Below are 23,035 nucleotides of genomic sequence, written 5' to 3' on the forward strand. Positions count from 1 at the left end.
TTTCTAAGATGAGTTGTGGTTCTACTGATATTTCTTCGAATAAAAGACATGAATATTTCAATTCAAAGAAAATATTAAGAGGAACAAGTTCATCTAATATGCCACCAAAATCTAAACTCTGGATTGAACTAACTAATCTGCCTACCAAAATCAAAGCTCATGCATTAGAAATTTCAGAGATGGGATTGAAGCTATTCAACTAATCCGACGGACATAACATGGGACAACAATGAAAAAGTGGATCCAATGGAAGAAATGGAAGATAGAGAATGATAAGACTACCAAAAAAAATTGAAAATGTTCTAGATTTTGCAAATTACAGAATCACTCTGCAATACAAGTTCAAGGAGATAACTTTACGAAACACATCAACAGAATCACATAGCCACAACCACATGCTGTTCCTATTTCCCAGTAAATAGCCGCGGTCACTTTTCTTTGTAATTCCCCACAAAACAACCTATTCCAGAACCTGCAATTGCCAACAGATTTGTTATTTTTAACATCATACATAATATTTTCTCACTAAAACCATTCTATTAATCAATGAAAAACAAAACTGAAGAACAAAGATACGATATTTTAAGACATTTAGCCAGTCGAAGAGCTCGTTTTGTATTTAATGTTATTGTCGAGATTAAGATATGAAGTTCTGAAACTTTTAGCATTAGATGTTTGGGTTTCATCAAAATTTGTTTTCTCAATAACCAAATACAACAAATCTAATAAATAGAAATTAGATAAAACAATTTAGCCAAAGTTATAAAAAAATACTATGAAGTACACACTTTTAACTCTAGAAAAAAAAAATGTAAATCAGCTGAAAAAATAAATGAGCTAAAAAGCCCAGAAAGAAAACTAAAGAACTGTCACAAAAATAAATAAATCTAAGCAGATTAAAGCAAAAGATATGCAAATGAAAACCATCAAAGATGCTGAAAAAACTTGCAAGAAGAGAACCAAGGAGATTCCAACTCCAACTCCAAATTGCTTCAATCTTCAAATTGCTTCAATCTTCAAGCTTGACAGAGATTCCAAGTCTGAACCTTTGTTTATTTCCTTCTTTGCAGAGAGAAATAAAATAAAAGGAGGATCATTAAACATAGTCAGAGGGTTGAAATTTAAGGAGTGCACAGAAGCTACGATTATTAATATTATATTACCATAAAAATATACATTGACATCGACAAAAACATCCTTGAAACTCCCTCAAAATATGTGTTTTTCTTTAAGTAATAAAAGTTGAGAAAGAAATCTCAAAAGGAAAAATGATGAAAGGTTTGATAAGTGCGTGCGTGAGGAGTGCACGCAAGATGTTAGTGAACCATGATGAAGGCAAGCAAGCAAGCAACCAAGCACAATTGTAGACCGTGTGGTGATTGTTGGTGTCGGCGCACTCCGCTGTCATTTTGTCATTACCTTCATTCAGATTTGGATTTGGGTTTTGGTTTTGGATTTCCATGGATATCTCGACGTCTTTCATGTGTTTTTGCAGCCAAAGGTTACAACAAAACCAGGAAAGTCTGAAACCCGTCTGAAACATGAGAGCAGGTTTCAGTGTTTATGATGATGTTGAACGTCATAATAATAATGCACTTCGCGAATTGATAATACAGCTTGGTTAATAATGCACTTGCTGCTTGATATGAACGAATGGCTGATATTACAATGCTCTTTCTCAATGCTTAGAAGTAATACAGCTCATCATTATTCAAAGTGATCATAAAAGAATTTGCTTCCTAAACTTTAACCTGCATCTAATGCACTGAACACAAAATCAAACCCAGTTTTCTATACCATAAATAAATTGTGTTGAAGACGCCGAGAGTTCCAACCTCCATGCAAAGACGCCGAGAGTTCCAAGCTGCCATGCAAAGAAGCCGAGAGTTCCAAGCTGCCATGCAAAGACGCATCTATTGAAGACGTCGGGAGATCAAACTTAACTGTAGCAAACACCCCATTTGTGGAAATAATAGCATTACAACATTGTTTTGGGAATTAAACATTCCCATTTGCATTAACGTGGAAGTTTTGCAAACACATACAAAATATGGCTATTTTGCCGGAATAATGCATACGGGGAGGTTTAATTCCCCAAATAATGCACTTTAATTATTATTTCCCCAAATGGGGTGATTGCTATAGGAAATATGGAAAGCTCGGCGTCTTTAGGCTGTCGTCGTCTTCAACTTGGATATCCCGGCGTCTTCAGCAGATGTGGAAGCGTGGGAGCTGTGATTGTATGATTGATCTCTCGGCGTCTTCAGTTGGATTCTTCATAGGAACTCTCGGCGTCTTCAGTGCTGTGCATGGGACTGGACGTGAGAATCACGGGTTCTGCAAGGAGAGAGCACGGGTTCTGCAAGGAGAAATCACGGGTCCTGGGTCCTGCAAGGCTGCACGTCTGCATGTGGGGGTCCTGCACGTCTGCATGTGGGGGGGGCATGCAACTGTTGGATTTCTCGGCGTCTTCTTTACATTTAGGTAAGGATTTCTCGTCTTTGCATGGAAGGCTGGATAGCTCGGCTCTTCTTAACAAATAAATGGATGAGTTACGAATGTTTATAAGAGACTGCTCGGGCTGAGGCTGAGGCAATGTGAGAGTTTGGGGCTGAGGCATTCACAATTACAAAAGCAGTGAGAGCTTGAGAGGGAGATTGCAGCAGTAAGATCACAAAGCATAGCTGAGGTAATTTAAACTCAAGCCCTAGATCTCATTTGATTCTTGTTTTAAAGGTTTAGGGTTTTATATTGATCTCATAATTTTAGTTTCATAAGTTTATTAATTTTGTGATTATATGTTGTTACACTCTGAAATAATAATTTATATGTTTACATAATTGAAATAGGTTGGGACCATTTTGGAACATTATAAAGTTTAGGGACCGTTTTGTAAAATTTAAGGAATTTAAGGAATAAGAGTAAATTATTAAAAGTTGCTATACTATGCTGGAATTTAGTATTAGTATGCTAATGGTTAAATTAGAAAGAATTTAAAATTTATGGATTAAATTGCTAACTTTGAAAATATTGAGAACCAATAGTAATTAGGGATCATTTTGCAAAATTTGAGGAATTTAAGAAATTAGAGTAAATTATAAAAAGTTGGTATACTATGCTTGAATTTAGTATTATATGCTTAATGGTTAAATTTGAAAGAATTTATAAATTTAGTGATTAAATTGCAAAGTTTGAAAATGTTGAGAAGCAAAAGTAATTAGGGATCATTTTATTTGATGTTTATTTTTTATTAAAGTAGATAACATGCAATTGATTATTTGAATAAAACAATGTATAATTGAGTGTAATATTAATTTTTTTTTGTCTAGATTTGTTGAACATGGCCGAAGAAAATGTTCTTTTGAGGCTAGATGGTCGACACTTTCGAGTAATTTGGGAGAACTGGTAATATGATCGACTTATTTTTTTTATTTGAGAACGGTGTATTAATTCTAATTACAATGACTACTAAATTGCAGGATGACGAACAACGAGTCCTTCGTCCTCGACTTATCAACTGTGAGATGCCAGATCAACGTATTGTTGATAATTTGAAAACAGTGGGTTTTTATGATATTGCTTTGTAAGAGAATTTCGGTTGATCCCCGGTTTGATAAGTGCATTAATTGAAAGGTGGAGACCAGAACTCATACTTTTCATCTTCCATGTGGTGAATGTACGATCACTTTGGAGGATGTGGCTTTACAACTAGGGGTTCCTACAAATGGAATGGCAGTGGTTGGAAATACAGATCTTGACATGTTTGCAATATGTGAGCGTTACCTTGGGAAGGTACCAGACAAAGATGTAGCAAAAGGGTCACGGCTGAGATTATCCTGGTTGGCAAATGAGTTTAAGCTCGATCCACATGTAGTGAGCGAGACATTATAGCAACTCGAGCATATATATTACGTTTGATCGGCGGAATCTTGATGCCAGATAAATCCAGTAATCTTGTCCATACAATATCTTCCGTTTTTGGAGAACTTCTTTATGACCCGTCAATATAGTTGGGGATCAGCAATATTGGCATTCTTGTATCGCGAGATGTGCAAGGCATCATTAATTGTTAATGATGCGTACACGACTGAAATCGGTGGATGCACGATGTTATTACAATCGTGGGCGTGGTACAGAATTCCATGGTTAACACCGATTAGCCGAACTGCAGTTGACTTTCCTCTTGCCGGAAGGTAATTTATTGATTTAAAATATTTTCTTTTTAAAAAAGAATATTTTGTAAATGAAAATAATTACAAAATTTTATTTTGATTGGTATACAGATGGAGGCATAAAATAGAAAGAACGGGGTTGGCGCATAACAACGTGAAAGAGTTGAGGTTTAAGATTGACATCAAATGCAAAGTTGAGGTATATATAAAATTAATAAGTGAATACGGCCGTTATGAATACGACCGTTATGAAACTTCTCAATACAATTCTTACCAATATGACAGATACAATATGCGGGATATGCGTACGGAGGTGTCCAACGACTTCCCGGTCGTTCAATTGCTGCCAAAAGGCCAGTTCCTCGATCGGATATCAAGGAAACTCCTTCTTCTCGAACGACATACTTACGTAGATTATTGAGAAAGAAGTCCCAAGCCTCTGTTGTCTCTCCTTCAACGATGGCGAATGCAATTGGGAATATATTTCGTTGACCATCCTGCGCAACTGCTATCAATAATATATGTCTGTATTGACCGTATAACCACGTACCATCTATTTGGACCATACGTTTGCAAAATGGAAAACCTTCTATGCAAGACTTGAATGCCCAAAAGAGTCTATGGAATATTCTCTTCCCTTGAACAAGTTGATCTTCTCGGTCGTATGCAGGCATGGTCTGAGACTTCACGATGGTTCCAGGTATGAATTGTTTCATAGCTCGTAACAAATCAGGTAACTCATTGTATGATGTATCCCAATCGCCATATATCAACCTCCTTGCCTTCTCCTTCGCATGCCACACGGGTTGTATTTTACATTGTATCCGAACTGGTCTCGATAGATGCAGCTAACACCGAGCAAGGGATCCTTGGATTTTGTTCAACCAAACCTTCACATATTGACAAATTACATCGGAGTACAGTAGTCGTGGTCTTATTCGATAGAGTTTTGCAAACATGTGTGTGGACCATTATACCTTGTGAGACCCAAGCATCTTGCCTCTGCATTTTGGACACTGATCAACCATTTACACTCGGGCCCATATTAACACACTTTGCGTACAAAGTTTTCTGGTTGGACTCTGCGTCTTGCAATCTACATGGCCTCTTATGCAATACTCTTTAATCGCTAGTGTAGCTTCTTTTTTCCTCTGTATTGCTTCCCAACTGCTAATTCACCAGAGTTATCGGACAATTCAATCATATAGCCTGAAGTTAATGTGGCATCTCCGGGAATTCAGGTGCCTCATTGCTTCATAATCAATCTCCTGCATGTGAGGGGTAGGTGATACGATGTCGAATATCATCAATTGATATCAGCTTCATCACCATGGAACATGGCATCATCTCAGCCAAAAGAGGTTCCTCAGTTTCTTCATCTTCACTGGAATCTTCAAGTATTCTTCCCAGCGGTTTTCAGCATCATACTCTGCGGCTCCAGATGTTCCACCACTTCATTTGCGCTTTCCAACATCGCCACAAAGCTGTTCATCGACCTATATGTTGGGTTATCGAAATGACTCTCGAAACCCATTTGAGATGAAGTTTCAACCGCATTTATTGATGACCCAGGCACATTAGATATATTACACAACTCAACAAATAAATCAATAATTGGAATATTTGTTGAGTCATGTAATTCACCATAGTTATAATATCATCGTCTTCTTCAGTGGTACTGCAGCATACCTGACCGGATGGGACATACCTAAATCTACCTCAAACCATCAACTTAGCACGTATTTTCTTTCTATCCTCTCCTTGATCTCTGCAAATGTGATGTCCCTTTTAAACATCATATTTATAGGTGTTTCAGACTGAAAAATAACTCGACCATTTTCCATCATAGTCCATTGTAATGGACAATCGTGAAAAATTGTTGCTCATTATCTACACGTAAAAATATAGATATTCAGATAAATTAATTAATATGTAATGAAAATTAATTATTTACAAACTATAAATAATAAATATAAATTATGTTAACAATTGTTTTAAAAAATAATACTTAAATACATTATTATTACGGTAAAAATATCAGGATACATAATGGGAATTTTTTTCCCACTAAATCAAAATAAAAATTCTAATAATTATTATATAAAATACAACTAAAAATACACGAAAATTAAATTAACAATAATACTCAAACTTAAATTTCTGTATACCTAATCATCAACTACATTTTCTAATTTTAAATTATCATTAGTACTCTAAATTACATTACTATGGTTCATGAACAAAATTTAAATGTATCATTCTCCTAACATATATGAGCATTCTTTCAACACGAAAAAAACAGAGTTCGCATGGGAACGAGAAAGAACTTACGTGTTTTGAACGACGTTAAACCAAAGCTCGAAAAATTACCGAACCAACAAAAATCTCCAATATCACTTCAAGCAGCAGCTTCAATTGAATCTAATGCAAAAAAAAATCCCTCACGCTTCTGTAAGTTAAAACCAACTGCAATGAAATACAATACCCACCCCTATTTATAACAAGTAATTGAAGACTTCGAGTAAATTATTAGTCTCACGCTTCAGACGAATCTCACGCTTCAGACGAATCTCACGCTTCGGACACAAAGAAGACAGGCGCATGCAGAACGAATCTCGGAAGAAGAAGACGCCGAGATTTCACGATCACCTGCAACCAAATATTCTCCATGTATGGCTTAAGACGCCGGGAAATCGAACGCCCCTGTAACCTATTAACTAATACGCCGAGCACTCCTATTATTGTATTCAATGTTAAATCAACTCTGCAGCATGCAGAGATGAAGACGTTCAGCCCCAGAATGCATGCACGATTCAGAGAGTAATGCAGAGATTCCCGCCAGACGACAGGTGAAGACGCCGAGAGATCCACCTTGGCATTCCTATGCAGAAGACGCCGAGAGATCCCACTCCGAGAGATCCCAATTGCTTGAAGACGCCGAGCATTCCCATCAGACGACAGGTGAAGACGCCGAGAGATCCACCTTGGCATTCCTTGTAGCATGCAGAAGACGCCGAGATATCCCACATGCCAATTGCTTGAAGACGCCGAGCATTCCCAGAGTGTCATAACCCGAAAGACGCCGAGAAAGCAATCATGGAAAAATTAACCCTAAAAACGCCGAGATATCCAAAGAACCACATTAAGCACTGTACATTTCACCCCATTTCGGGAAATAATAAATAAACTGGATTTTTTTGGGAATTAAACAATCACTAAATCATTATTTGGGCAGTTTTGCCTACAAAATATAGTACGATCATTATGTTTAATGTTTAACAAATATAAGTAAAATTTAATTAAAAAAACATATCACTTTCGTTAAGTAAACTTATATATATTGAATAGAGATTAGTTTTAATTAGTAATTAAATTATGATAAATCACTTTTGTAAAATAATTTTTTTGAAGTCTCTCGTAGAGATAATTTTATAGGGTTTTTGAGAAAATCTTTTAACATATATCAAATTATGAAATATATATGTGTGTCATTTTATGATATACATGCAATATCATATATTTTACACTATTTATACTCTAATCTCTACACTTACGGTAAATTATTTGTTTATGTCGTTCGTGAAAAAAAACAAGGTTGTTATATCTTATTTATTGGCGTCTCTTATTGCTATATCGATCTCGTATTTTTTATCTTTCTTTTACAAACTATTAGCAATATATGCTGGTATTAATAATCAATGCCCTTGTTTCATATATGGTTCGATTTAGCCGTTTTGTTTGTGTGTGTTATGAAGCTATCGTTTTCTTCCAACGTGTTACTCTGTTCCTTTCCTCTTAGTAGTGTTCCACAGAATTAATGTATTATTGTGACTACTTAATATTGGCCAACCAAAAGCAAATTTTAAAAAAGAAGCTCAATTGTACTCACAAAATTAAAAAGATTGACAAGTCAAATCATCCCAGAAGGAATTTACGGAGGAAAACAACTTCCAATTCTAATGCCCTTTTTTTAGCGTTTTGAAAACAATATGGCACAAGGAAAATGCCGAAGTCTATAAAAATAGTTTAATTTAAGATTAGAAAATAGAGGAAATGAAACGTGACAGAAAATATTATTAAAATATATAACTTTTTAAGTTTGATGTAATTTAAAATATTATATTTTTTTATGTTAGAATATAAAATGTTACGAATAATATAATATTTTCAATTGCTAACAAAATATATTATAAAGAATGTATCATTTTAATTTGTAATTAAAAATATTACGAAGAACGTAACATTTTAGGTTGCGTCTAATCTAAAATATTATGTTTTTATAATATTTCAGACGTGCTCGATTTTCATTATTTTAACTTTAAATTAGAGATTGTATCGTATAACTACTTGTTAAATATGGAAAATAATAATTAGAAACATGAATGTGTGGTACAATATTTCAGTGTCGAGGCACCTCGTTAAGGGTGAGTAAAACTCGACTTAAAAAATTAATCTTTTTAACTCAACTCGATTTGAAAAAACTCAACTTGAATTGACTCTAATCACAATTTTATAAACTCAACTCGATTCGGAAAAAAATATAAATTTGAGATGAGTTGTAGAATAGAACTCAAATAACTTAAATAGTAATTCGAATATCTTGAAATTTTTAGTAGATAATAGATTGATTCTCAAGTTAGAATCGAGCCTATCAACTCTATATGATATATGTATATTACATATAAAAAATATGAAGAAATATATATATATATATATATATATATATATATATTGTATATGATTATAGAAAACCGTATAATTATAATAAAATATTATCATAATATTATAAATATTATAATTAAAAATTTAAATAGAAACTCGAACAACTCAACTCAATTAGATTCGAAAAAAAAAATAAAATCTAAGTTATAAAATAAGACTTGTCAACTCAAACAAATTTAAAATTTTTAACTTGACTTGACTTGATCGAATGATCACTCCTAACACTGGCTTTCGGGAAGAAAAAAATTTATTTTCTATTTTTCATATGATCGTCGGTAAATATCTTTGTTATCATCTATTGGACAGCCTTGGTTTTTTGAATAACCGTTGACAGGCTTTGAATGTAAGGGCGTTTTCTTGATATATCACATTTTCCATTTAATTTTTCCTGTCATGCACCCTTCAGACTATTTTTCTCGATCTAACACCCTTTGCAGTAAGGCGCCCCCTACAGCGCACTTTACGTTGATCTAGCGCCACGTGGGGTAAGGCGCGCCCCCTGAAAAGCGCCTTATGCTGACTGGATACACGTGTGTAAAGCGCGGTGCAGGCGCCATGCCTTACATGCAAATCTGACACGCGTCCCCTATGGTGCGCCTTAGGTTTAATTACATATCTAACTCGACCATTCACACCCCATCCCTCCCTATAAATACCCCTATCCTCAATCACTTTCGTCACACCAAATCCTCTCAACTTCCCTCAACTTCTCTAAACCTCTCTCAAATACTTTTATATTCTTTGTTTAAGGTATATTTTATTATATTTAATATTTAATTTATTTAAGTATTTAAATTATTTAATATTATATTTAATTAATTTCTTTTACAGATATAAAATGAAATGTGGTCTGCTTCGCTTGGATGGAAATTATATATCTCGACATTTTATTGATACGGTAACATTTTAATGTTTTACTTTAATTTAAATTAATATTAATAATTTATTTATTTATTTAATGCATGATTATTAGTTTAAAAATTAATTTTTATAATTATTTATATTTTATGAGATAGATCGTATATTAGATCCTTTTATTAGGAGCCTTAAGTTAGTGATACTTGGCCATGCCATGTCGTATTTAGTAGAGGCTGGATTCGGTCACATAGGTAGATATGAGGGTCACTGTAAGATAGAACCAGACCTTATTGCTGCCTTAGTGGAGCGGTGGAGGTCGGAGACCCATGCATTCCATCTTTCGTGCGGAGAGTGCACGATTACACTTGAGGATGTTTCTATGCAGCTGGGGCTTCCGGTGGATGGAGATGTGATATCGTGGATGGCGCACGGTTCATGGACTGCTTTGTGCCGGGACTATCTAGGATGTGTCCCGGAAAGTTTTAACGGTGATCGGATACCGTTAAATTGGTTAGATGCCAATTTTCGGGAGTTGAGCGAGGACACCTCTGATGATGGAGTTAAAATGTATGCACGGGCATGCATACCGCAGCTGATAGCAGGGTTGTTGATGCTAGACAAATCGTGCAACCAAGTTCACTGTATTTGGTTGCGACATCTTGGCGACTTTCATCTGGCCGTATCACTCAGTTGGGGCTCGGTAGTTTTGACTTTCCTGTATACGGAGATGTGTCGCTCAATTGACTACAGAAAAAATGCTATCGGCAGATATCTCTTGTTGCTGCAATCTTGGGCGTGGTATCGATTGCCCTTTTTATGTTCTGTTGTCAAGAACTCATTCGTATTTCCACTACTATTGAGGTAATTATAAAACTGATTTCTTATATTAATCATTTTATACATGGTTGCTGACGGTTATTACGAGTGGTTCAATAGTGTTCAACTGTAACGGGAAACCGTTTATGCTTTCCGAGGATGCACGAGGGTAGACATTTCAACGACGTCGACAGAGACGTTCAACGACACATCACCATCGTCCCCCGACTCGTGGACGGAGAGCATGTGTTTCTGGTTCATCATCAGCTGCACTAGCAGGACATTCATAATAGCCACTGTCTACAGCGACTTACCTTCCACAACCATATGTGATGTCGCCATCACCGTTCCCTTACCCAATGCCACCACCGCCACTGTCACCTGGTTTTATGACCCCACCGCCGTCACCGTCACAGAGTTTTATGACCCCTCCTAGAGGATATTATGGGTCTATGTTTGTAGATCTGACTTGGGGTTCATATGCCCATATTTTGGCTGGTTCAACCTCATCACCCATGGTCGCATCACATACACTTCCTGTACAGTTTTCACACTCAGCGATGTCTGGGTTTTATGAGTTTTCCCAGTTTTCGCAAGCCGGTGGGATAGTCAGTCATACCCTCCAGGGTCCTTATTCTATGGAGGTGTTTCATCGTCATCAGCTACTCATCAACCTAATGTAGCTGCTCACGAAGACGACGATGACGACGACGATGATGGTGATGATGATGACAGCGAGGAGTCACAACCACTGATACGAAGAAATCCTCCTCGAGACCGACAGCCACCGCCCTGCGGAACACATTCGCGTCGCATGCATCGATAGATTTTGTTTTTTTAATATTTGTATTTAATTGTTTATTGGACTTTTTTATTGTAATTTTTTAATTATTTATCATTTAATACTTACTTTTTTTTATTAATGTGGTTGGATTTATTTTAATTTATTTTATTAAATTTGTTATACAATTTTGTTAATGTATTTTGGTTAATTTGTTTTATTACCATTTAATATCAGTTATTGTTATTTGGTTATCATTTACCATTTAATACTTTTTGTAAGTTTGTTGTATTTAAAATTATGTTCAAATACCAAATTGTTATTAGTTTTATAAAAGTTAATAATTGTGTTCTCAAACTTTCTTCAATTTGTCACTTATCATATCTTTTAATATAATCACTTATAACGACAACGTTCAATCTCGTTTTCTTGTATCATTTTTTACTGTTCATCAGCGGTTATCGAATGACATTAACTTTAAGTAAATGCAAATTAAAGTACAAGATTATTATTTGATAACAACTACATCATGTCCTCATCAATTGTTACTTGATGACAACAGAAGTGGACATGTTTTTCTAGTGTGTCTTGGGTTTCTACAATGCCCACATCTTCTGTCTTGTCTAGATCTTTATCGAATATCCATATTTCAATGAATTCGATTGGATTTTGGATGACTACGCTCCCTCAATAAACTCAGATTTGGTACAATCAGAAGCTAATCATGAACCTCATCAGGGTCTTTGTCATTACCTATGGTGGGAACTCAAATTCGTATACCTTATAAACTTCAGATAGTAGGTATACGGGATCCACAAAACGGTTATAGCCTTGACGCATATGCGAGCAAGCTGCTATCACATGAGAGCATGTATACTTCAGAGCTTGAAATTACCCGCAATCGCATGTTCTTTCCCGTAGATTTACTCTTAACGACACAACTTCAATCCCTTGAAGAGGTCGCGGTAACTCTCTGACACGAAACATTTCATGCCTTATAGAGAAGTCAGATACAGACATTCCATTTGATGTAACAAATTTTTTATAGGGAGGGATGGGGTGTGAACGGTCAGGGTAGGTAGGTAGGTAATTAGCGCGCCTTTTTGACGTGTGTCAGATTTGTAGGTAAGGCGCGGCGCCTGCACCGTGCTTTACACACATGTATCCAGTCAGCATAAGACGCTTTTTAGGGGGGTGCCTTACCCCACGTGGCGTCAGATCAACGTAAAGCACGCTGTAGGGGACGTGTCTTACTGCAAAGGGTGTTAGATCAGAAAAAATAATCTGAAGGATGCCTGACAGGGAAAATTAAATAGAAAATGTGATATATCGGGAAAAATGTCGAATGTAAGAAGGGGGTTTTTCTCTTCTTTATAACCAAATTGGATACTTTTTCATTCATCTGATGTGATACATGAAAAAGGAATGGCCCCATCCCCCTAATCCACGATTTTGCTTTGGAATGGCCATTACATATTTATATGCAAGTATAGTAGTGATGGAAATATTGAAAATTTCTATTTGATTTAACCTTAAAAAATTAATTTGATTTATATTTTTATAAATTTATTTCGATTTGAAAGAAATTTAAATTTAAATTAGATTATAATTTTTTTTAATAATTAGTAGATTAATTTTTAAATTCAATTCGAGTTACTTAATTATGCATGATATATATAATATTAATATATATATATATATATATATATATATATATATATATATATATATCACACAAGAAAAAAAAAGAAAATACGTATATCATATATGGTTATAGAAAATTATTCTATCATAATATTATAAATATTTACAATTAAATTTAATTAAAAAATTAAATATTTAAAAATTAAATAAAAATTGAGTTATAAATATCATTCATTAATTCGATTAACTCAAAATTTTTATGACTCAACTTGACTCAATAAATACTCACCCATACGTAGCAGAGCAAAAGAAGCAAAACAATTTTTCCCCCATTAAGGACATATGTTATTAGAATGGGAATATTCTTCAAACTAATGATATAAAATTGATAAAAATATTAATAACTTTACAAATGTATCTTTTAACAAAAATTAATTAAACTAAAATTTGACATATATATATATATAATTTTATAAAATTTAATTTAGGTATCATATCATATGTTTTGTTAAAATTTATGTATTATTTTAATATATCGTTTTGAGAATGACCTGGAATAAAGAAAGCCATTAACTAGTAGTACAAGATTAAAATCCAATACTGCCACGTTTTGGGTGGGAAAGTATATAAGATCATGGAACTGTGAACTCTTAGTAATGGGCTTCTCCTCGTGACATCAAATATAAGTCAGATCCCAACCAAAATGGCCTCCATTCTCAGCATCAGAGCTCCATCGCTGGTTTCACCCGCCATAGTACGGCGCCGTTTGCCTCTGGTCGTGTTTTTTTCGTCGTCAGTGTAGGATTTTCCAATCTCTGCCCAGCTCTTCCCTCTCCCTTTTATCTCAAAACAGGCAGCGCTCAGTCTCTCCCCTGTTCCCCTCTTAAGGTAGTGGTTGTTACTCAAGTGATTTTTATTACTAGTTTTATGTGGGTTTTAGCTCTAATTTATGTTGGGATTCTTGTTTTAAATCGAAGTTTAGTGCCCAATCAGCAGATAAGACCATCCACGCCGTGAAAATGGAAGCGAATAGCGACACCGTTCCAAGCATCGTCGTTTATTACCGTTCCTAACAGAGAAGCAGGTTTTCCCTTTTCTTTATGGGTGTTGGAAAGATTAATTGTTTAACGTGAATTCTGTGGACAAATTGAATATGGGTTTGGGGAAAGAATCATATTTAGGATATTCCAGTATTTGGGAATATAAAGATTTAATTGAGAATACTTTGCCATTTGCTGTGTACCCATACACAGTAACGCTAGTGGCTGGATTTGCAGATACACTGATTCGAACTTCGTTCTTTTTTGACATCTTTCAAGGATAATTGCTTAAACCAATTAAGCTAACGCCTAAACCCAAATCTTACTTTCAGTATCGAAAAGTATTAGACTTTAGAAAATGCCATTTCAAAACCAAGGTTGTAATGCAAGTATTAAGTTTGTTGATTCACTCGTATCATTCCACCTATGGAAATGTAGAATTTCCGTACCTTTTTTCTTCTTAATATTAAGTTTTCTGCTTACTTTGCTGAATAATCCATTTCCATGTATTGAATATTTAAAGTAGTTGAAACTTGAAAGTAGCTTTCTAAAAGTAATGCATGATCTATACGCAGGTAGGAAGTTAGCTGGAAGCATTGTCAAAGAGAAACTTGCAGCATGTGTAAATATAGTCCCAGGTTAAGTTTATAATTCTTTTAATGTGTACCATAATATATCAATCTAGTTCAGATATGGGAATGTATTGTTTTTGTGATTGTGTTATTGTACATTATGTATGTTTTAATCTATAGATTGCCTATTAAGTTTGCATGTTTAACCTTATCAAGAATAAATAAAAATGCATGTTTCAAACTAATACTGATTACCGAAACCATCGATCAGCTAGTTACATCTGTTTTAGGAAATGAATGGATGCCTCAGACTATCTTGTAAAGATATTTGGGATTAGTCAGTTATCTAGTTTATTCAGTTTCAATATGGCAATTCGTACATAAGTGATCTTGTAGCTTGAATGTCTTGCTTTACAGTAATAACTCTTGTATTCTGTTTCATAAGATTCCTTGAACTGAATCGAGTTGGTCTTTTTCTGCTCAACTTGCATTTTGAAATGTTCCTGTTCTTTTCTTTTTAATTTCATGAGGGACGGTTTATTTCTGATTTCTTTTGATTTTTCTTCAACCATGGTTATTGTGGATGCAGGTATCGAATCAGTATGAATGGGAGGGAAAGGTGGACTTTCTTTTGATACTTGCTTTTCTTGAACTTATGTGCTTAAAATATTAAGGCTTAAGTTTTGCAACAAAAGATTTCGAGAATCTTGAAGAGAAAATCCTTTTAATCTCAAAGCTTTTGCTTAGGGGGTCAATCTAGACATTTCTGATGGCTGTTGTCTAGGCTTGTTTAACCTAATTATGTCTCTTTGGCTGCAGATCAACTCCGATCCCGAGGAACTGCTCATAATCAAGACAAGGCAATCTCTTCTCGAAGCTCTGACAGAGCATGTCAAGGCAAATCATGAATATGAGTAAGCACAAAGCCTGCTTCTAATATTTTCAACAAATAAAAATGTTCCGACTTGAACTTAAAATTAGAAATTGCAACTGAAGCATGGATTAAGGATTGTTTTAAAAGGAAAATAATTGATGTGTTTGTTATTCTTTATGGGACATTATTTTAAACTTTTATTTTTAACTCCTTTTAAAGCCAAGAAAATATCATCTGTTTTAAATAAAGAAATTAAAGAATACAATAAACCAAAGCATGCTAGATCAATTTCTGGACCTTACCTTTTTCCTTTTCTTTCATTTTTTAGTGTACCAGAAGTAATTGCATTGCCCATCACTGGTGGCAGCCCACAGTATCTAAACTGGCTCAAGAACAGTACAAAGGATTGAGTTTCTCAGAGGTGGTATTGCTGGAATGCTTGAAACCATTAAGTAGTGTTTCCTTTAAGATGCCAAATCTCATATATGGTTTGCATGGATAGATGCCATTAGGACACTAGAATAAAGGTGGCATGTCATGCATACAATATGAAAACTCAAAATCGAGTTGTGATAGGAAAAATCGTTTTAGAGTAAGTTGCTTTGGAAGTAAGACATGAGATTCGATTCGATAAATACAGGCACAGCTCGTTTCAACAAGTATTTGATCCCCACAATTTCTGCTTGCTTTCTAAACTATAGTTGTATGGTAATGGTGCTCATCGTGTAAAGGTCCTACTATTCTACATTGTATATTTCTCATGCTTTAGGTTTAGGTCACTTGTTTGGTGTGAAATTAGATTGGTGACCAACTGGCCATTATTCTAGGATAAGCTACTTGGGGGTTGAACTATCATATTCGTGTTGGATCATATACATGGACCTGTTGGATGAAAAACAAACACCTGTTTAGTTACAAGTTCATTTTCACATACTTTTTGGTTGTTTTAGAGACCAATGTTTGGAGTTGACACTCTAGCTTCCTAGTCTCCCATCTCTTTATCATCCTAGTCTTTTTTTACCTTGTAAAAAATCCTTTTAACACCCCCACTATTAGGGTTAATGTCTTCCATGTCACTTATATGGTATAGCAAAATTCTGAAGGTCAGATGTACTATTTGTGATTTAAAAAGAGAGGGAAATCAATTAAGTAATCAATAGAACATTATTCTATTCAGGGGCAGATGTAGAATTAATTTTATGTTAAAATGAATAAACTTATAAAATTTTAAGGAGAATACGAACTTATAAAATTTTAGACAGTGGAAATAAATTTTTAATCTTTTTCAAAATTATATATATATATATATATATATGTGTGTGTGTGTGTGTGAATTTAAAACTTTAAGGGGATTGCTCCTACCCTCCCTAAGAGCATTTCTCTTATTAAAGGTAACTGCAAGCCCAAGGGCATAGTAAGTATGAGATTATAATTGAGAAAAACAATAAAAAATTATCCGTCACTTCAATTTAACCGAGATTGATTTAGTTAGTTATTTCTGAGTTTTGGGGGGTTTTTTAAAATTGTGAACTGAACCAGTCGAGGAAACGTACCTATATATTATTTCAAATATATTTATAATACATAATTAAAAATTTAAATTATCTAAAGCCCAACTAATTTGGTGAACTAATTACACCGGTTGGGATTATATTAATTTGATATAATTTAAATATATCAATAATATATAATCACTCTTCTCACGGCTGCGTCTCAATCTGTACTCAACTCACCACACAAACCATATTATTATTATTGGCTAGTTGATCTGATCATCCACGTTTAGTCTAATGAATTAAAGATACCTTCTTTGCTCTGCAAAACAAGGGAAACACCGAAACTAAGAATTACAACAACAAAAAGGAAAAGAAAACCCGAGGAAGAAAAATAAGACGTTGCCACGTTTCTGTATACGTGGTTGATTATCTTACAAAGACTTCCTAAAGCTTGCCCTCAAATCCAAACCCTTCCTTCTAATATTTAATAATCGGTAAAGCCTACAACGTAGGCAACAATGTAAACAAGTTACCTTTCTAGAAAAACAAAACAAAATTCTAAAAAATTAAAATGACTATCAATAGATACCTAAAGCATATGCTGGTTTCAAACAGCAACTATTATGAGATTGAAAGTCTGATTGAGCCATCACATGATGCCAAATTGCCAATGAGTTTGAATTGCAATCAGAAATTATCCAATAAAAGAAAACAATATTTACAATGATTAAATCTAGAAGGGGTAAGACAATGGATCTTTAGCATGAAAAAGAATGGTATTCGTGTTAACAACAAGCTGGCAATTTGACACCATGAAAGCATAAATACAACACGGATTTCCAACACATCATGCTTTGTTGTCCATGTAATGTAAAGAAATCAGATAAGTTTCGAGAGTACATTACACGAAGTCCAGAAGGCTTTCGATGCAGCTTGGTAAAGTAAAGGGTTTTGGTATATCCTGTTGAGAATAAACAAACAAATGGATTGTTTCAGCCAAAAGAAATTAAGCGAAATCCAAATAACAGAATAGGAAAATGCCGCATGTTTATAGACCAAAGCTGAGTAGAGAACTTCTACAAGCAAATTGAGGAACCGAGAGACAATTGTTTGCTAAGATTAAAACCATAACCCACCCGACTGCAGTTGCTCCCCAAGATGCGACATTATAAATGACTTTCCATCCCATGCTCTTCGAAGCTTTCCCCTTTTCCTTTTTACAGAGAAGGTCTTGCTCAGTGCTACAAGAGAATTAATGACTTAGTTATGGAATAAAAGATACTTGAGATGGAAAATAAAAATCTGGCAGCCTGTTTTTCCAACTACAGTATATTAACCTGGGATTGCAACTCGATTAATCAGTAACACCCGGTAAAAGGCCACATAAAACCAATAAGACAACCATTTTTGTATTTGTTTCCAAAATTTTGTTTATAATTGATGATTTGAACCTTTAACCTATACTAAAGATCATATCATTAAGCCAAAAAAACATTTTTTTATTAATTACAAACTATATTTAATATTTATTTTATTACTATTTTTAAATATTAAAAGAGGAGTTTTGATCAGAGTGGAAGCCTGACTGGTTCAACTTCTGCTTCAGTCTTTTACATTGAATTCTTTTAGAGTGGAATATAACATGAATACAAACAAACTCACCTTCCTGAAGTTGATTGGGGGTCAAATCCTGGGGAAGAAACAACAATAAAACACTTTAGCCTCCAGAGGTGAATCAATGAATGCATGTAGACAGTTCTATTCGGGCTGCCAGAAAGTAAGGCCCCGAATGAACTTGGAAATGGAACCATCAAAATTTTACGGCTTAAGTATAATACAAGTGAATGACAACAAAGGATATAAAATAATAACACTGAGAAAGAGCAAGAATTTCACATACCTTAGTCTGTTTAAGGGACAGCAAATATGCAGCCATAAAACAAGCAACTCCTTCTACTATCCTCCTGCCTAACAAGAATATAATCTTCTCCATCTAGATCAACAAACTTCATCTTCCCAAAGATCATTTTCGTTGATCATGTCCCAAGAACTACAATCTTCTGGGTCCATATTAGAATTTCATTAGAACCGAAAAAAACCAAAGATGCATGTTCAAAGCATTTGCAATAAATTGAAAATTGCATATGCGAACAAATTAAAGGGGTCTTTGGATGCATACGGCAATGTCTTCTGGAACAGCCACCTGAGCACACTCTAGCTTTTCAAGGAACTCAGAGCATTGAACTCTAGATTTGAGAAGATAGCATAACTGCATTTAAAACAAAAGGAGCATAAACTTTGAAAGTTATTTGGAAATTTGATATGAAAGGCAACTCCAATCCATATATTATTGCAAATTAAGTAGGGTTCCTTTCTGGCAGGATAGGGATCACCATATTTAAGTGGATTTCAAAATTTATTTGCCATAAAATATGTAGATTGAAAAGAGCATGAAAGTGTAATATGGACATTTACTGTGATCACGATATTTAATAAACAGGTGACTGCAAAATCGAATACAATGAAATAACAACTACAGAAACACACGCACAAACTTCACACTCCAAAGAAGAATACAACCATCAGAGAATAAACCAATTTCCCCCCATCAGACTCAACATTTAGATGAACAGAAGAAGGTTCCAGTTTATCACAAACTTCTGGCTCAGTTTTTTCATTTCATTTATCCATTCGAAATCCCTTTGTACTGCTTCCCAATCTTATATCTTTGGACCAAAATTCTAATATATGAAATTATGAATGAGAAGTTTCAATATTCTTGCTGCTTCATTCATTTATTTCAAAATAATTGCATGCAAGACAGAAACAAACACATTAGAAAGGAGCATGGCAGTTGAGTTGACATAAATGAGAAAAAGGCTATGAGGCAAACGGATTCTTAAGCAAAGGAAGACGTCATATAACAAATCTGACAAGGTGAAGTGTGTAATATATTCTTGTCCAATTTGATATAGAAAGAATGCACCCCCAGCCAATATTAGCTCTTAATCAACAATAATTTATCCCTCATATGACAGAAAACACTTCTCAACCAAGCCAGAACTCGAAAGTGAAAGTCATCACAGCAAAACCTGTAACTTAAGAAATACCAGAATGAGAACTGCCATTTAGCTATAATATTAGTCCAAATGCCTCATTCAAGCTGAGCTCAACTGAGATCCGAATTATCTATTACTCAAGGATGAAATGCATAATCCTAATGAACTACATAACGTAGCTGAAACTGTATGAATTAAAATTTTCATAGTTTTCTGACATAGAATTCTCCATAACAAAGCGTAGAAGAAAAGAAACTAAATCTTCACAAACAAAACAAATCCACCAAAATGAAAATCAATTGTTCTTAAGTAATAAAAGCTGCATACGTAAGATTCTCGCGTAGAATTTCCAGAATCAAATCTCTTAGAAAACAAAACAAATAGAATTACACAAACCTCGTCAGCTTCTTGGTCGCTTTGAAGTCCGCCACCGCTGACTTCCCCTCGACGATCTACATCTTTATCATATCCATCTTCTTCGTCATCATCGTTATCGTCAATTCCAGCTTCGGCTTTATTAAGCAATTCGAGAGCTCTCTGGCACTGTTCCAGCACGGCTTGCAAAGTCTTCCTCTTAACCCGAACCTGATCCTTCTCTTCCAAAAATTTTCCCTTCATCTCCCCACCTTCCGCCGCCAACGATTGGTTACTAGAACTCATCAACCCTAAAACAACCTCACAAATTCCACCTAAGCTTTGTATTTTAAATTCAATCAATTGTTTTGAAATTGTCGTCTCCTAAGGAAATCGGAAATGGAAGGAAGGAGCGTGATTGAATTTTATTTTATCTTCTTCTTAAATAGACAGAGATGAAGAGGAAGAACATGAAATTTGTTTGGTTTTTTTTTGGTGAAAAAAATGTAAATGGTATTTTTTTTTGTTGATAAAAAAAGAGGTGCGGAGAAGAGCGTATAGGTTGTAGCCGCCGTGCCAGCTTTGGCGTTTGGAGCAGCTTACACGCTGGTTTTTGAGGTCCGTTCTGTTTTGGGTACCGTGCCCCACCTCACGGGCAATTACAGTTTGGTCAATTTATATTAATTAATAGTTATATTAAACTTGTTTTTAGTTCCAACTAATCTTTATTAAGAATTGTAATGTCGTTTTAAGACTTTATAAATAATACTTAATTTATTGATTACAATTGATTTTTTAATGTCATATATATAATATTTTAATTTTAATCTCATATATGAATTTATTTGGGGTTAACAAATTTATTTACGTTTGTAATGGAATCTAACGTGAACTCTTCATGAAACACCCCAATTTAAGGGATAAATTTTAGGAATTATAAAATTATGATTTTAATTGGTATTTTGAAAGAAATTGATGATTAAATTATAAAATTTCAAAGTTGGCTGATCAGTTTATAATGTGCAGGAAACTCAGTGACTAAACTCATAATTTAACCATTTTTCTTTAGGAGAGAATTACGAACTCTCTCCCCTCCCCGTATGATTTTTTAGATTGTTTCCCATTTTTCTCTTCCCCTCAACCCTTCTTTGAGCTCTGATCTATGCACCGTCCAACTACCGTTTGACGAACTGAAACCACTATCATGTTCGTTGTCGACCTATGAAGAAAACTCCTCAAATCTCTCGTCGTGAATCGGCGTCTTTTGTCGTTAATTTCAGTTGGAAGTATCATCGGTTTCAACTCAATTTTCGTTGGTTTTCAGTCGATTCATGTCGATGGCCGCCCGTTTTCGACACCTCCGCATCATCGTGTTCCATGCATTGTTCCGAGTCCACCGGTGTCCTCCGTGTCTCCGTCGGCGGTGGCGCGTGGAGGGGTGAGGGAGTCAAAGTTTTCGATATTTCGAAATCGAGCTCTCCGCTGTTCAAAATTACGAACCGAACTTGGTAAGTGTCTCAAAATGCCTTAAAATAATTTTTAAAAAAATTTCAAGAATTTTTCGAACACTATAGCACTGTTCACGTGCCTCCACGCGCAGCCCCTGCGAGTGGGAGAGCTTCGGAAACTATTAGGGCAGTTTGACCGAATTTTGACCCGACCTGTTTAACCCGACACGATCCGTTGACCCGACCCGACCCATTGACTGTTTACCGACGTTCACCGTTGACTTTGACCAAAAAGTCAAATTTTTTGAAAAGACATTAATTATGATTTTAGACTTCCTAAATCCGATTCCGAAGTCTGTTTTTCAAAATTCGAACCCGAAAGTCTCGAAATTGTCAGTCAAACCCGTTGACTTTGACCAAAAGTCAAAATTTTCGAAAAGTCATATTTTATGTTTTTCAACGTCCTGAATCCGAATCCGAAGTCAATTTTTCCAAATTCGAACCTGATAAATTGTTTTGACTGATTAATCACCCGATTTGATCCGTTTTTAATAAAATTTCAGTTGATATGCATCAAAGAAATTATTGGAAGTTGATTTCAAGATCGAGGGTGTTTGAATAATATTTATATGGTCGATCAGTATGACAAAAAAATCGAGGTAAAATTATAATTTATCTCATTAAAGATACTTGGATGATAAATTATGAGGATACTTCGATTAGGTAAAATTACAAAAATACCCTTATGATGTAAAAAGACAAGAATTGACCCTTGAAGTTGGATAAAAACTTTGTAAAGACATATTGATCTGATGAAACTACTGATGTGCATAGAAAAATGCTAGTTTTGCTTAGAAAATCTGGTAACCAATTTCTAAACCCAAGATGGCTTCTACGAGATACTAGAAGTTTTATAAAGAATAATTTATCGATGGTGCTCTTTTGACATGATTGTTCGAAAGGATTGAGGTAAATGATAAATTTGAATTAAATAATAAGAGCGGACGGAAGGAAATAATTGAAATACCCTAGATCTGTAAAATGGCCAAAAATACCCCTGTAATGAAAATGACTCAAGAATAGCACTAAGCCCAGGAATGAATAGATATCCAAAAGCTTTGAAATGAATGGAAAAACATTGAGCACCAAAATGACCAAAATTCTCTTATGGCCTATACTAAGTAAATGTCTTGGATTAA

General features: G+C 34.7%; 2 long non-coding RNA genes and 1 pseudogene across 5 annotated transcripts; 1 reads left to right on the forward strand and 2 right to left on the reverse strand.

The window, feature by feature from the left end:
- Positions 1–279: 279 nt before the first annotated feature.
- LOC120198026 lies at positions 280–1,273 on the reverse strand. The gene is made up of 3 exons (XR_005523332.1): positions 1,164–1,273; positions 925–1,062; positions 280–472 (listed from the first exon to the last, which is right to left on the reverse strand). It is a non-coding gene; the product is annotated as an uncharacterized LOC120198026 (long non-coding RNA).
- A 12,387-nt stretch (positions 1,274–13,660) lies between these two features.
- Positions 13,661–16,135, forward strand: LOC120198272. Of its 4 annotated transcripts, none has more exons than XR_005523347.1 (6): positions 13,661–13,881; positions 13,971–14,077; positions 14,609–14,671; positions 15,195–15,224; positions 15,425–15,519; positions 15,808–16,135. It is a non-coding gene; the product is annotated as an uncharacterized LOC120198272 (long non-coding RNA). The 4 variants fall into 4 exon arrangements; XR_005523346.1 differs by having other exon boundaries at positions 13,976–14,077; XR_005523349.1 differs by lacking the exon at positions 15,195–15,224 and having other exon boundaries at positions 13,976–14,077.
- Positions 16,136–17,760: 1,625 nt separating this feature from the next.
- LOC120197845 lies at positions 17,761–21,022 on the reverse strand (annotated as a pseudogene).
- Between the last annotated feature and the right edge of the window lie 2,013 nt (positions 21,023–23,035).

This window comes from Hibiscus syriacus, unplaced genomic scaffold (genome assembly GCF_006381635.1).
Source record: "Hibiscus syriacus cultivar Baekdansim isolate YM2019G1 unplaced genomic scaffold, ASM638163v2 tig00117056_pilon, whole genome shotgun sequence".
Taxonomy (NCBI): Eukaryota; Viridiplantae; Streptophyta; class Magnoliopsida; order Malvales; family Malvaceae; genus Hibiscus; species Hibiscus syriacus.